Source organism: Athene cunicularia (genome assembly GCF_003259725.1).
Source record: "Athene cunicularia isolate RWA chromosome 1 unlocalized genomic scaffold, athCun1 chr1_part2, whole genome shotgun sequence".
Taxonomy (NCBI): domain Eukaryota; kingdom Metazoa; phylum Chordata; class Aves; order Strigiformes; family Strigidae; genus Athene; species Athene cunicularia.
This window is the reverse complement of record NW_020799092.1, coordinates 64,305,094-64,320,727: the sequence shown is the minus strand read 5'-3', so window position 1 is coordinate 64,320,727 and position 15,634 is coordinate 64,305,094.

Here is a 15,634-nt window from a genome sequence, read left to right as displayed (position 1 = left end):
TATGTCCTTCACTACTGCTCCTTGTAGTCATCGTGCAAGGCTAGGTCCAGCCTTCTCCTAGCTCTTTCTTCACTTCTATCATGCTCCCAAGCAAGCACCCTAACCCCTCAGCCCCCCTCTTTAGTATCCATTTCTCAAAATCTAGTAGCTTTGCTCAGCCAGACTCCCCTCCCTGCTTCTTTGTAGTCTCAGGCTACATATTTTGTTCCTGGGCTGCTGTCCTGTGAGAATCACATCTCTCTCTGATTTGGGTGGCTGCCTCTTCACTGCAATTTGGATGCAGCAGAGATATATGTCACTGCAAACCCAGAAAACACAGGTTTTCTCATTTCAGTTTAAGGAAAGAGGCAGAACTCAGCTCAGACTAGACAGAAGCAGTATTAGAGGGAAATGGTTTTCTCATGACAATCCTGGTTGAACCTGGAAGAACTGATATGTGGGGAAAGGCAAGAACCAGTCTACTGTACAAAGATGTGATAGAAGGTGAATATACTTATTTTATGTAGTAGCATTATAATAACCACTCTGCTCAAATTGAGGTGGTAGGAGAACTTGGGGAAGGTGAGTGAGGATCTGTGAGAATGCTAACTTTTTCAAAGCTCAGATTAATTTAAGAAAATTTTTAATGAATAGGGCATATGCTTGACACAGGTATCATACCTTGCAAAATTGAATTTGCTGCTACGGACTTTATAGACATAAGGGCGTTCAAAGAAATATTTCGCCAGAATATTTTTCAATCTGAGGAAAAAAGAAATATCTGTCTCTTTCTTAGAAATGGCTAAGGTGTTGTGAGAGAAATTTAGACAGGGCAGATATCCTATTACAAAGAAACAAAAATTGCTTCATTAAGTTGCATAATAAGTGGTGCTGCTATTGTTCATACAATAGCTTCTTACGAATAATATCAAAGTCCATAAATATTGTCTCCATCACACTGGAAGCTGAAAAGGACTGATTACAAAATGGTACATAACACTGGCAACAACTGTATTAGCTAATCGTTGCCATTGAATGAAATAATTTGTAACCCTCTCAGATATTAATTCCATGGCTCATGATAAAACAAGTTGTTGGAATGAGACTGATTCCACCCAAGTTTTATATTAAAATTTTGAGGAAAGATGAAAGTTATTGTCTCAATAGGAACATTTGAGTCATCTGCTCCGTCAAATATTTTTTTAAATGTACTTATTCTGTAGACTCCTGAATCTTAGGTTCAATAAGATAGTACTGTGTTTATTTCAATTTTGAAATACATAAGAAAATAAAGCAGTGTGGATTTTCATGAATGCATGCTTAGTATTAAGTAAGAGTTTTCCAACTAATCATGCAAATTATCTTGGTGATTATACTGCCATAGGAGGAAGATAAGATTAAATAAAAGTTTCAGATTATATTATAATTAATTTACTTCAGGCTAGTTGTCACTGTTTCTAGATTTATAATTCAGTAGGTAATATGTTCAAAAATGAAATTAAGAATTCTTGCTTGAGGACATCAATATACAGCAGCAGAAAGTTAAAGATGCCTGGGACAACCACCTCATATTTGTGATTTCAGTTGCCTGAAGAACAAGGTATTTTCTGGCCCACATTCAGAGAAATGTTTGTTGGTTTTTTTCCCTTTCAATCACCAGTGCTTGAGAAGCTCTGTGCAAATTGGTTTCAGTGACAGAAAAAGAGATGATTTCAACCTATCTGGCTGTATAAAGCCAACTTTACATAGTGGGCTTGTTCCATGTCATAATTTATAATTTTCAGGAGAATGGGATGTTTTAAAGCTCAGACTTTGACTGCTAGAGCTCTAGGAATGGTTAATGTGTGTCAGCTACACAGAGAACTGTCATTTCATGCTGAATACCAGCCTTGTATGATCTGATTATAAATATACTAGAGCTTGTAGTAAAGGTCCAAACACTTTGACACAATTCAAGTTATATGTTCACAGTTAGGCCATTGTCTCCATTCATCCTATTCTCTTGTCCATATAAGTTTTATTCAAGACCTTGTGTCCTGATCAGATATCGGGGAGGGTTCTTAAACGATCCCAAGAGCGAGATTAAGATACAAACAAGATCAGATGCCATACAACCTTGTGAACTTTATTTAGCATACAATTGGTAATAGTGATAGGACAGAGAGGAAAAGGAAGGAAAAGCCAGAATCCCTAAGCAAGAAAAAAACAAACAAACCAACCAACCAACCAACAAAAAACGGCAGAGATGCAGCAAGGCTAGTTACCACCACCATGAATCCAGCCATGCACCGTTGGCTTGATCCCGGTGCAGACGATGGTGCTCCAAGCTTCAGAAGTGATGACAAGGCTGAGAGGGAGAGAGAGAGGTAGAGTAGAATTCCAAGACAGGAGTACGCAGTCCTTTTATTGTCCCAGATTCCTCCTGTGTTGGTTTAAGCCCTTCTGGGACTGGAGAGCACATTGCTGTTGCCCCTCCCCCACCCTCAGCCGGTCGGGCTGGCTGTGAGGCACAAACGCAGTTTAAAATAAGAAGAAATTTAATACAACAGTGTGATAAAACAATCTGAGCAACAACAGTGGCAATGATAACAACGATAAACAGCAATAACAGTGAACAAGACAAAAGATATACAGAGAAATACTGCAAATGGTCACGGAACAGCTCCGCGCCACCAAAAGGCCAAAGAGAATGTAAAATCCAAGTTTCCCGCCCCTGGATCTGACGCCAGCACGGTATGAATAACCCGGCTGAAGATCCCTTCCCCCTCTCTCTCTGCTGGGGAAACTTAACCCTATCCTAGTTGAACCAGGACACCTCCAAACAGTCCGCCCATTTCCACGGGACCCATTAACTCATCGTCCTCCAAGTGCGCATGCCCTGGAGTTATGGTGGTTGTGCTGACCTACACGTCTTCTTTGTCCTGCATGTCTTCTTTGTCCCACACATCTTCTTTGTCCCGATTTAACTTCAGGCGGATGTCATGGTTTCGTCTGGGACAGTTTCTGAGCATACTTCTCTCTCCCTGTCCATGGGACTTGATGGCCAGGAAATGGTGGGGGTGGAATAGCAATTTTGAGACATAGAGTGTGACACAGTCCCTTACACCTTGTTACATGCATTTCTTTGTGTATAATATTAGTGAAAAAAAGAAAAATAAGAACTCAACTCTTCTTCACATGTCAGTAAGAAAAAACCCAAGAACTTTTATTTGTGATAGATCTGGGACATTATTATATTCTCATTTAAGCTTCTAATTGACTGGCCAATCAAGTGGACAGCATTATGGATGCTGTTTCCATAGGTAGAGAGGTTTTCAACTGCCCGTCAGTGGGTCTCCTTTGGTTCATGAAGAACAACAATGCTGCCTGATCTAACTACCCAGAGCTTACTCTTAACCTAACTGCTATCTCATCCTTCCTGGTTCTGGGCATATGTTAGTGGGGACCTAGCAAGAAGGAGGCTGTCCTGGCAACCCTGGCATGCTGAAGGGATCAAGGCAGCTACTCTTGTTTCCTGAACATAAGGAGGTTTGATTTAAACCAAAAGCTTGGCCCATGATGCAAGCCTTCAAGGACAGGTATAGATAGATTGGTTTTCCTAGCCTGATGAGAAGGTAACTTCACTGGGTGGTCTGTGAAGATCAAGTTACACTTGTTGCACTCTTGCTGGCAGAGTGAAGAACCTGCATCTTCAAGAATGATCCCCTTAAAAAGAAAAAGAAACATAATCAAAGTTCATCCTGTAGAAATGCCTCTGGTTTAGGTTTACTACTAATCATTGATATTTCCTTGAATTGAAATATGAGCACAGTCTGTCTACATTCATGAGCAGCAGGCACTAAGTATCCAAAGAGACACTCTGCGATCAGTACCTAGCCTTAGCCTTAGGTGTCTTTCCCACTTTCATAATTTTTACTGTGTCATTTTAGAGTATGCATAATACTGACCCATCTCATAATTTTGCAGTCAACATATTGACATAATAACAGGCTTTAGGTCTGTAAAATATATGACCAAAGTGTTGCAGTTGGACTAGATGATTGCTGTAGGGCCTTTCAAATTGAAATTCTATTCTATTCTATTCTATTCTATTCTATTCTATTCTATTCTATTCTATTCTATTCTATTCTATTCTATTCTATTCTATTCTATTCTATTCTATTCTATTCTATTCCATTCCATTCCATTCTTTAAACATATTCCATGGCTTAGTGTTTCGACTGTATGCCAGACTCTTTTAGCCATACACTCACCAAACAGAACTAAGATAAGGCTTATATGTAAATAAATAAATAAATAAATAAATAAATAAATACCATTCCAACCTCAGTCTTCTCAACAGAAAATGAACTGTTTCTACACCAATGGTTGACTAGATTGGCTATATCCATGCAGATGGTTAGCCTGGAGGGATCAAATTGGAGACCTTTAACATTAAAATTGTTACACTTATAATCTGATATAAAATGTGTAATTTTTCTAGTGTGAGTTTCAAGTTATCATTACTAGGATCATCTCTTATGTATAATTGTATTCACAATGCCTGTATATTGCATAACTGCTTCACTAATTTCACACTACAGTACCTTAGCACAGTGTGTGAAATACCTGGGAATTTCACATTTTTCACATTCACTGTGATTTTGCTGCTTTTTGTCAATCAGTTAATAGCAGGATAAAATGTTTTTAGCTTGCTATAAATTCATTCTCCAGTGAAAATTTAGCTCTGGCATTGCATCTTTGGAAAGTTGTATGCTTATATGTGTTTATGCTCTTTGAGGAAAAATTGCTCAGTTTTCACTAGCAGTATATAGGAGTTTTAGGCAGTATTTCATAATATAAGACTTCTATTAATCACTCTCTTTCAAAAATCACATTGTTACATGGAAAACCTCTAGATATTTGCATGGACTCCACTATGTTTTAAATTGTTGGTACCATATAGTAGCATTGGAGTTGCAAAGCAAACTCAAACTTCTGTACTAACCTAGGTTTTCAAAATAACTTTATTTTTCAATATTTCTTCAGTTTAGATGTTAGATTGCTATTGTTTTCACAATCAAAGTACAGCTGCTGAACACTCAGCACTGAAAGAAGTGTCTATTTCTTCAACTACTCTCTTCTGCTATGCGGAAGAGTCCTGAATTCATCAGCAGTATGGAATTATGCCTCTCTTTGACATTGCTGCTTGAGAGCTTTAGTGAATACTTTGTTGAATTCAGTGGAAACTCATATGGACAACATCCAGTAAAATAAATTCTATGGTTATAGTATGTCAATTTTGATTCACAGAAATTCCTAAGAATGGGCTGGGAATGCTATCAAGCAACTGCATATTTTAGTGTAGACTAGAAGACCTGAAGTCTTAGAGAAGCAGAAGTTCAAAATAGGTTGCTGTGTAAATATCCAGGTGAAATGGAAGCATTTCAAAGCATGCTTTTTAGTTTTAAAAAGAGAATATTTAATCCTTATTTCTCAAAATACCAAAGTATATAGTATTCTCTAGAAATCAGAACAAACATTTGGAATATAAACAATTATTTTTGTTTATGAATGAAAACCAGCTACACTGAGAAGAAAACTATGACTTAACACGTTTTATTCTTACTTTCTGCTGCCCAAATAAATCATCTGTGTTACTTCTTTTGCTGCTGGCTACAGATTATTCTGTAGATTTTTTTTTTTTTTTTTTCATTTTCTGTGAGGAATATGGTAATAAGGGCAGGGAAATAGTTTATGGAATTCCATCTATTCCATGTATATTTCTATACACCTTTATGGGATGGGAGTATAGCAGAGTACTTGAATGTACATCTCTAACCCTGAAGAAATGTGAGAGAACTATGTGCATTCTCTTACTCCCTTGAGTGCTCAGGACAACAGACACAGAATTCTGTCTTGTGCAGTTTGGGGCAAATTATCTAACTTGAGGACACCAGTAAAATCAGACTGTTGGTATCATTCAAATCTGCAAACTTTCTACCTGCTTTCTTACCTTCTTCAAAGCCATTTCGTTGTTTTCTGTCACAACTGGCATCTCTAACAAAAGTTCAAGGTCTCTCAGTCTAAACAGAGGTCACTGTTTCAGGAGACTGCTAAATCATAATCTGAGGTCATAATTTCATTTCATAGCAAGGCACAACATTTTCCTGAATTAATTCTTTGTATTTTTTGAAAATAATTTAATCTCAATTAGAACTCTTTTGTGGATGGGGAATCAACCATACATCTCATAAATGCAGTTGAATTCAGTAGGACCCATGATGGACAGTAGATAGCAAGAGCAAAGTCTGTGGGAATAACGTATTGGTGCTGGTTTGTGGAAGTCAATTAGTAGGGCAAATGGTTACAATCAAACAGGCTCACAGGTAATCATTTCACTATACTTTCTATTTGTGTCTGATATTTTTGGGAAAAAAAATGAAGCTTCAGTCTCTCATGAGTGAATTCTGCTTAGCACATTTTTCCACAGCCATATTTTTGCTCTGAATGTAAGCACAAACAGCTTATGGTCAAATGAATCCTTCACCTTTTTTGTAATTCTTAAGCAGGTTGAACTTGGAGATAGACATGAATTCTGACTTCTTCCTACCAGCAATGTTGCTATGATCTCTCTGCTAAAAGAGGTGAAAGAAACTTCTGCATCAGAAAATTTAAAGTAGTAGCTTAAGTTTGGGTGTGAGATTTATTACATTTTAATAAGTTTGTAATGTTTCTCTATGACTGTTTTTCAATATATCAGTGTCCTTCTTTAATTGAGGAGTACAGAGATAGACTCCATATTCCAAGACAGATTGTCTGAATGCTTCACAGGTCAGGATCACATTAGGCTTTTCCAGCTATAGTATGTTACCGCTTGTCATCCCCAAGGTTTTAGAGTTTTAATTCTCAGAATAGAGTTCCTATTCCCTAAGTGTTCTTTACACTGTTATCCCTGGATACATCATTTTCTTTGTCTATAGTAAAATAAATTGTTGTATCCCTGATGTCTGGTGGATGACGATTGCTTGTCATCAACCTTTCCTTTTCCTCATTCACTGCTCCACCAGTTGTTCTGTTACCCACAGTTTTTTCAGTAATAATGCTGTGTTTTACTGAAGCTGCAGATAGGGCCAAAAATACTCCCTCTGGCATTTTATTAGAAAAACACATGTTCATCGATGGTTCTTTAAATACAGTTGTCTATTAGAACCTACATGTTAGAAGCTTTTATTCTGTTTAAGATGTATATTGGTGTTTGCAATTTCTTCTTTGTTAATCAGCACATTCAGTGTGAAACTAAATGACCTATAGAGGTAAAACAAGAAAATCAGCATCATCCTTATCAGTCACATAGCTTTTCCTGTTCATCTTACAAGCAAGTTCAAAAGTATGTCTTTCCTATAAGCCCATGCTGATTCCCATTAATTATATTATCCTCTTTTAATAGGTTATTCATCAAATCCCATATCTCTTGTTCCATAATTTGTCTGGGATCAATGTCAGGATGACAGGCCTATAATTAGATGTCCCATTTATACTTTTAAAATATTGGCATAACATTAGCTTCATTCCAGCCCTTTGGAAATGCTCCAGTGCTCTAAGACTTATTGAAAATCATCACCGATGATCAAGAGATCTCCTCAGCTGACTCTTTACAACATTTGGAGGCAAAATTATCTGGACCTGCTGATTCAACATCTATCATACTCTTATTTAGTAACCTTGTTATTTCTCATTACAATGGAAAGCCTTTTACAATTTAAATCTCATGAAAATACTGTCTAACTTTTCAACATAACAATGTATTCTTTCATTCATAATGCTACAATTCAAACTACTTCTTTTTTTATTTTCTAGTTTTTCCCTTCTATCATTTTGATTCTACTCATCTTTTTTTCTTTATATTTCCAATTTTTGATTCATCTGAATTTCTATACATTTCATTTTTCTTTCATATCTTTTACAGTCACAGAGATGCCCGCTTTATATACATATAATAAATATAGTCTTCCAGGCTTTTAGGATTTTAACTAAGGTTTTGAAAATAATCCTACTGCTCTGACTTTCTTAGATAAACCATGGTAAAATGCCTAACCTACTATATGTTTGAAAAGGCAGATTCATTTGGTATGAAGAATACACAGGATTCCTGAAATTTGCTTCTCTGTTTAATGATTCAAAACTCAAGCAAAATGGATAAGGTTCTGTTTTCTGCAAGGAAAAATCATGTATGTTTATTACCAAAGTTAGATACAAAATGAAAAAGACAATAATTTTTTGAAACATACAGACTCTATTTGAATACAGACTCTGAATCCAAGATAGTAAAAAAGATTATGTCATTGCAGCTTCAACACTTGGTCTTTCTGACTCTTAATTAATCAACCTAAAACCCCCACCTGTTTTACATGGCTCCAGAACCTTCTGAGACATCACTGTGAGAGCTGAGAAACCAGGGCTGTGAAAAACTAAGACAAACAGCCTGGGAAAGCAAAAGTTGAGGCTGATTGAAGAAATGCCTCAAACACTCCCAAGACAAAACCATGAGTCACAGGGTGCTTTCTGTGGAGGCCGAAGCTGATAAGGCTGCCCGATGTATCTGGGGGAGAGAGACCTGTGGAGATGGGACGGCTCTGCCCTGGGGCACCTGGGCAAATTTCAAGGGCCATGTGTCCGGTGAATGAACTTTGCTTCATTATCCATGAAATGCATATTAAAGTTGACACCCCTCAATATGCTAACGAGGGCTGTCATGATCATGCTAGTGACATCATCCCATGAAATACCTGACCCCTCCCCATACATGGGATACGTAGGTCTGTGGGTTGACCTAGGGGACGGACCCAAGGAAAGTGGGTATAAATCAAAGGGGAGAAGAAAGGGCTCTCTCTCTCTCTCTCTCTGCCCTTCTCCCTGCCCCCCTGGCCGTCTGGAGAGAGCAGTGAAGCAAAGAAGACAGATGCCAGCAAAGAAGATGGCCGCCTCCTGGAACCCTCGCCGGCAGGATCAGCGCAGCGACCCAGACCGGTGATCTGTATTCCCCCATTCTCTCTATCTCCCTCTTTTCCTTTTTCTATTAAGCAATGCAAAGCATATTATATTGCTCGCCACAGCTTGCTCTGTACTCGGCCAATTATCATGTGTTCAATTAGTACATTGTAGGTAGTTAATAAACGCTTGAACTTAGAGACTTGTTGTCCGCTCCAATTGGGGATTTGCTAATCTGAGTCACTTGTCCCCCTCGTCAGAGCGGGACGTGACAATCACTTAAGCAGCTGGAATGTCTGTAGAAGAAAATGCAAAGTCATTACTAGTGAAGTCAATGGATGACACAAATATTAGCTGTCATACAGATGACTCTGTCCTACTCAACAACAAAACTCACTTGCCCCTTAAGACAGTTAAACGCAAAACCAACTAATCAACCATCCAAAAATAGTAAGAAAACACACATATTTTTAAAAAAATAAGTAACCAGAAAACACTTTGAACTTCCCATGGCAAGCATAGCTTGACTCTCAATAAGCAAGAGACTATTGAGTAGAAAGAGGGAGATGCTATTACCACAGTACATTACATTAGTGAGGTCATTACCTGAATACTGACTGTGAAGCTCTTTAGAGCAAAAATGACAGATTGGAACAGCTTCAGAAAAGAGATATGGAATTGCTGAAGGAAGGCTGGACAGTGTGCCTTAACGGATATGTTTTTTGGTTTATATGAAAGAAGTTTAGAAGGTGACATCATAAATGAAACATACTGAAAATTTAAATGTAACTGGTTAGTGATTTAATGACCTACTGAAATTTTTCAAAGGTCACAACAGGTTCTGGCTTATATGATGTCATTTGCTCAAGAGAACATTACATTTGGAAAGAGGTGGTATAGTTGAAAGTAATGAATGCATCACAAGAATGAAGTGAAATTACATGCTTTACACTATGCAAGATTAGCTGATTACACTGTCTTCATGCTTTAAAATCTGTGAGTTTAGTGAAGAATTAATACATGAAATATACAGCTAGAGAACAGTATTAAAGTTCTAACAGTTTAGAGCAATGGCAATAAAAATTTTACTTTGCTAGAGATGAGTGTGATACTGAACCATTGCTGTCAATAGTAATATTACTGCTGAAATTAGTGAAGTATCAAGTCCTTTATGAAGCCACTCAGAAAAAAAAAAAAAAAAAAAAAAAAAAAAAAAAAAAAAAGATTACAAAATCAGAAGCTAGAGTAATGATTGAAAGAGGGGTGCTGGATGAATTATCAAACGGTTTATTTTCATTTTATTAAAACTAGGTGCTGCACTTTGCCTGTCCTCTGACACTGCACATTTGCTTAAGTTTATGCTGTCCATAGCCTATGCAACTTAATGAGAAATATTGCCTAAGCTGGATATTAGATGTTCAAGCTGACAAGATAATGTCACAATCAATACCAAGGAGCTTGGCTTGAAGGGTTCACCTCCAAAGAGCACGTTAACTTCTGGAGCTTTTCCACATCTACAATGAGCCAAGATCTTAAATTTCCACAGTCAGATATTTAACTCTATAAACATTCAGGCTGTTTTTCATAAAGGAGAGTAGAAATATCTGTTTTCCACTGACCTCTGGCAGAAAACAGTAGCTGCTATTCATGTTCATGTACTGCAGAAGATGGAAACAAATAGTTGCAACAGGAAGTGGCAGTTTTACTGTTTTATTAATAATTAACTCTTTGAATACCCATGTAATGGAAGCAGAAGTTTTCTCAGTGGAAAATAAATTTAAATCTACGCATTTTTTGATTCAAAAGGAAAATAGGTCTAGAGCTCTGATTCAATAAAGCTCTCATTTACATGATTAACCTTGAAAAATCTGCTCTCTGTCCCAGAAAACTATTATATCAAAGGCAAACTGATGAATTGGTCTCAGTGTAGGAAGAATGTGAAAGAAATAATGTGTCCTAAGATTTTAGGACAGGAGGTGAAGCACCATAAAGATCAACCTTAATACTCACCCCACTTACACACTTCGCAAATCTCTATCAGAGGCTCTGATTTAGCCATGGTAAAACATATGTGCCTATGTTATCTCCAGATCCTCTGCAGAATGAACAAAAACTGTCTATCTTGTGTTCTTCTTAAATGTTGGAAATGTGGTAAAGGTGATCAACAGAACTACTGCATTTACTACATTAAGGGAAAGATGAGTGATGGGAAAAGATGCAAAACAGCAACTGAACTACTCTGTTTTATGTGGATAAATCAAATGGAGCAGCTTGTTTTGAATTTTGCACTAGAGGTCATGTAATATTCCAGTCTTACAGTCTGCCCTTATAGTCTGGGATGATGTGGTTGAGAGCTTCTGGGAAAGGATTAAGGGCAAAGCAAATAAAGCAGTTCTTATAGGAGCCTACTATTGACCACTCAGCCATGACACTGCCACTGATTAATTATTCTAGAAGGAATTAAGGGATATCTCTAGATCAGCTCACAGATGTCAACTGGGAATATCATACAGTGGACATAAACAGAGCACAAACAGATCCAGGTAATTTCTGAAGCATGTTTAAGATAGAATTATTGAATTATAGAATCATAGAACAGTTTGGGTTGGAAGGGAGGGTGTGAGAGACTGAAATGACAAATGACTGTCTCAAAGCTTGCTAGTGTCTGTGCAAACCTCAAGGACAAGCTGCTGCCACCTGTGAATTGGCCTTGGGAATGTCGCCCAGGGAAGCAAGAGTGTACTGAAGGATGCACCCCCCCACTTCTTTGCAGTTGCATTGTTGGACTCTTTACACAAGGCTCAAAGGGGCAGACATGTGCTGAGCTGGCCCCATCCTGTAGCCATTTGTGGCTCGGTTGTGTAGGCCAGACCCCATGCATGCATTGCTAACAAACTGATAAGAGGCAAATGTTTCTGCCCAGAAGCCAGATACAACAAAAACCTGTGGGACCAGAGAAAAAAAAAAGAAACCAAAACTAAAGGTGGGCAGATATACTAATCAGTGGATATGATGAACTTAAAAAGACAACAGAAAATTTTGCTCAATGTGCATCCACCATCGAAGCCAGATCCGTGTGTACCCACCACCGAAGAATTGAAGTCCGAGGACCAACAGGACACCGCTGGATCCATGGTGGTGACTATTCTTGCAGCCCTATCCTGCATCCTTGTTTTATTTCTCTCTTTTCCTTCCATTCTGTCCTATTGCTACCCCTCTTCATTTTTTTAATAATAAAAACCTGGTTTGGGTATATGGCATTTGACCTCATTTGTGTCTTAATCTCACTCTTAGGATCATATCAAAACCTCCGCTGGTATTGGATTGGGACACCTTGAAAGGTCATCTAGTCCAACCCCCCTGCAATGAGCAGAGACATCTTCAACTAGATTAGGTTGCTCAGAGCCTCCTCCAACCTGACCTTGAGTGTTTCACGGGGATGAGGCATCTACCACCTCTTTGGGCAACCTGTTCAGCGTTTCACCACCCTCATCATAAAAAATTTCTTCCTTATACCTATTCCGAATCTACCCTCTTTTAGTTTAAAACCATTATCCCTGTCCTATAACAACAGTCCTTGTTAAAAAGTTTGTCCCAATTTTTCTTATAAGCCCTCTTTAAGGACTGAGAAGCTGCAATAAATTCTCCCCAGAACCTTCTCTTGTCCAGGCAGAACAACCCCAACTCTCTCAGCCTTTTTTTTTCATGAGAGCTGTTTCATACCTCTGGTCATTCTTGTGGCCCTCTCTGCTTCAACAGGTCCATGTCTTTCCTGTGCTGAAGACTCCTAAGCTCGACACTATTCTACATATCGACTCACCAAAGAGGAGTAGAGGGGCAGAATCACCTCCCTTGGGCTGCTGGCCATGCTTCTTTTGGTGCAGCCCAAGGTACAGTTGGCCATCTGGGCTGCAAGCACACATTGCTGGGTCATGTTCAATTTTTTGACAAACCAGTACCCCCAAGTCCTTCTTCACAGGGTGTCTCTCAATCCATTCATACCAAGCCTGTATTGATACTGGGAGTTGCTCGGACCCAGCTGCAGGACCTTGCACTTGGCCTTGTTGAACCTCATGAGTTTTACATAGGCCCACTTTTGAAGCTTAAGATAACTTCTAGGTGCAGGTACAAAGGGAGCCAACTAGAAAAAGATGTCCTCCTGTATTTGTTGTTTGTAAACAGAGAGGGACTTGTCGGTGGAGTGGTGATAGGTGACTGTCAGTCACAGTCACCACAAGATAGTTGAGCCTCAAATCTTTGTAAGAGGAGAAAAGATAGGTAGGCTCTACAGAGAGACTTGGATAGATTGGATCGGTGGGCCAACGTTAACGGGATGAGCTTCAACAAGGCCAAGTGCCAGGTCCTGCACTTGGGCCACAACAACCCCATGCATGGCTACAGGCCTGGGGAGGTGTGGCTGGAGCTGTCTGGGAGAGAAGGATCTGGGGTTCTCATTGACAAGCAGCTGAACAGGAGCCTGCAGTGTGCCCAGGTGGCCAAGAAAGCCAATGGCATCCTGGCTTGTGTCAGAAATAGTGTGACCAGCAGAAGTAGGGAGGTGACAATCCCCCTGTGCTCTGCACTGGTGAGGCCACACCTGGAGTGTTGTGTCCAGTTTTGGGCACCTCAATATGAGAGAGATATCGAGGTGCTGGAGCGAGTGCAGAGGAGGGCAACGAAGCTGGTGAAGGGCCTGGAGAACAAATCCTATGAGGAGCGATTGAAGGAGCTGGGACTGTTTTGTTTGAGGAAGAGAAGGCTGAGGGGAGACCTCACCACTTGTCTACAGCTACCTGAAAGGACATTGTAGAGAGGTTGGTGCTGATCTCTTCTCACAGGTGATTAGTGACAGAACAAGAGGGAATGGCTTTAAACTCCAACAGAAGAGGTTCAGACTGGACATTAAAAAATCCCTGGATGTGTTTAAGGGTCATTTAGATGAGATGCTGAGGGATATGTTGTAGGGAAGAACTTGTAGAGTAGGGCTGATGGTTGGACTCTATGATCCCAAGGGTCTTTTCCAACCTGAATGATTCTGTGTTTCTGTGAAAAACTGCCAGCAAATTCTCAATCCTGGATATGGGGAAAGCAGACTTCAGGCTGTTGAAGGAGCTAGGTAGTAAGGTCCCCATGGAATCTGCTTCCAAAGGTATTGGGTTCTATGAATGTTGGTCGTTTTTAAAGACCTTTTCTTAAGAGCACAGGAACATGCAATTCCAGTGTCCAAAGTCAAGAAGTGGGGCAGAAAGCCAGCTTGGCTGAGATAGAATCATCTAGAACTTAGGCAGAAAAAGAAAGTATACAGATATTGGAAGAAAGGACAGGTAACACAAAAGGACTACAGAGATGCTGTCTGCCTCTGTAGGGAGAAAATGCATGAGGCCAAAGCCCAATTAAACTTCAGACTGTCCATCAATGTGAGGGACAACAAAAAGGGTTGTTTAAAATATGTTAATAACAAAAGGACAATCAGAGATAGCAATGGTCCATTGCTGGACAAGGTTGATCACCTCACAAATAGGGACTTAGATAAAGCAGAGACATTTAATGCTTTCTTTACCTCTGTCTTCAACACTGATGAAGGGCTCTGGTACCCCTGGAGTTTTGTGTTGGAACACTGTGACTGGCAGATGACAAACTCCCAACCAACCCTGAACTCATTTGAGACTTGCTGCTCCAGTTGTATGTGAGTATATCTATAGACCCCTGTGGGATTCATCACAGGGTACTGAAAGAGCTGGCTAATGTCATTCTGGGACTTCTCTCCATTATTTTTCAATGGTCTCGGGAGTCTGAAGAGGTCCCAGTTGACTGGAAGCTGGCAAATGTCCCAATTTCAAGAAGGATAAGAAGGAAGACTCTGGTAATTACCAGCCTGTCAGTCTTACTTCAGTGCCTGATAAGATTATGGAGAAGGTTATTCTGAGTTATTGAAAAAACCACTTGAGACAATGTAGTCATTGGTCATAACCAGCATGGGTTTACAAGGGGCAAGTTCTGTTTAACCAAGTTAATTTCCTTTTAGGACAAGGTCACCCATCTAGTTGACCAAAGAAGCAAGTAGATATGGTGGGTTTGGATTTTAACAAAGCTTTTGATATTGTCTCTCACAGTATCCTTCTGGATAAGCTGTCCATCACACAGCTAGACAAGTTCATAATACATTGGGTGGGCACTTAGTTGATGGGTTAAGCTCAAAGAGTTATAGTAAATAGCATGACATCAGGCTGGTGACCAGTCACCAGAGGGGTTCTTTAGGGTTCACTTTTAGGGCCAGTGCTCTTTAATGTTTTTTTTTATAAATGACCTGGATACAGGAAATTAAAGTACATTAAGTAAGTTTGTTGATAATACTAAACTAGAAGGATCTGTGGACTCCTTTGAGGGTAGCAAGACCTTACAGAGAGATCTGGTTAGATTTGAGACCTGGGCAACCACCAACTGTATGAAATTCATCAAGAGCAAGTGCTAGATTCTCCACCTGGGATGGGGTAATTGTGATTATACACACAAAATGCAGGACAAGAGGCTGAAGACCAGCCCCATGGAAAGAGATCTGGGAGTTGGGATTATAGTCTGTTGAATATAAGTCAACAGTGTGTCCTGGCAGTCAGAAGGGCCAACCATGTTCTGGGGTACATCAAGTACAACAAAGTTAGCCAGTCAAGGGAGGTGATTGTCACAC